Genomic DNA, 1162 nt, shown 5'->3' on the forward strand with positions numbered 1-1162 from the left:
CGTGAGAATTTAGAGACAAATCGTGAAACCGTGAGATTGTGGTCAAAATCGCGAGTCTCAGGCAAAACCGTGACAGTTTGCAAGTCTGAACTTGATCAGCAAGTTGCAAAGAAGCCTGAGAATCAGGGCGATGATCTACATTCACACCTGTAGACGAGTAAAATTGTCTGACGTTAGAGAGAGTAAAATCTGCGAGCTGCATGCACTCTCAGGTGGCAAAGGGTTAAGGTTTTTGCGATTATTAGACTCATTATGCGCTGAGGAATTTTTTTTGGCTTCCAAGGTCTCCTAGGATCGAGTTATCCTCACAAGAGAGCGACATATGATACAAGCCTACAACCGGTCTCAAAATACGCCCAAAACGAACGCAGGCCATCACAAATCGACAAAGATATAACATGGAAACTATCAAGGGCCACAAACGGACAAGAAACCTAAAACGCACACAAGCATGTACACCTCAATTAAACTATACTACACGCCGGTCATAATAAATTTCTTCTAATTCTCAGTCTTTCGGACACTTGAACACTACGCAGGTGATCAATATTATTTAAGTAAGGCCAGTCGTGACAAAAAGCGATTGAGATAAATCAATGATAAGCTTATTTGAAGTTATTCGATCATTTCAACGCTGCTTGGGACAAAGCCACGACACAATTTCAAGATTCAATTAAGCTTACTACAAACAGGTGGAGAGGTGGATGCAAGCCACAAACTAGTAAAAATGATTACTTACCGTTTATAGTTTCTGCAAGCCTTTCGAGAAAAATAGAAACCAACTAGAAGCCCTCCATTTTTGTCCTCATTGTTCACGGCTTCATGGGTTAATTGTGACAAACAAATATGGAAACCACGGCATTTGCCCTCTAGCGTTCTGTGACACATGATGGTAATATTGTTACCACCTGTATTGTTAACAAAGAATACTATAGGCAAGCAACGCGTGCAAAATTCGGACTCCTTCATTACTGCCATAGGCAATCCAGTTAGAAAATGCGTTTGTTTTTTTTTTTTTTCCGTTTCTTAAAAAGTCCTGCCTTTCATTCCCCTTTTTAGTGGTGTCTTTGTTCTTAGAGTCTTTTGTGCGTATTTTGTTTGGTTTAAGGGGGTTGGGGATAATGCGTAGATTTCTCTGGTGCACAGAGGAGAACATTTAATT

At 40.4% G+C, this 1162-nt stretch overlaps 1 long non-coding RNA gene across 1 annotated transcript in view; it reads right to left on the reverse strand.

Annotated features, from left to right (window-relative positions):
- LOC138060418 (uncharacterized) overlaps window positions 1-876 on the reverse strand; it is an 8402-nt gene extending 7526 nt beyond the window's left edge. The window contains exon 1 of the long non-coding RNA XR_011134349.1: window positions 740-876. This is a non-coding gene — a long non-coding RNA (uncharacterized lncRNA). The remainder of the gene's footprint in view (window positions 1-739) is intronic.
- Window positions 877-1162: the final 286 nt, after the last annotated feature.

Source organism: Montipora capricornis, chromosome 8 (assembly GCF_036669925.1).
Source record: "Montipora capricornis isolate CH-2021 chromosome 8, ASM3666992v2, whole genome shotgun sequence".
NCBI classification, from domain to species: Eukaryota; Metazoa; Cnidaria; class Anthozoa; order Scleractinia; family Acroporidae; genus Montipora; species Montipora capricornis.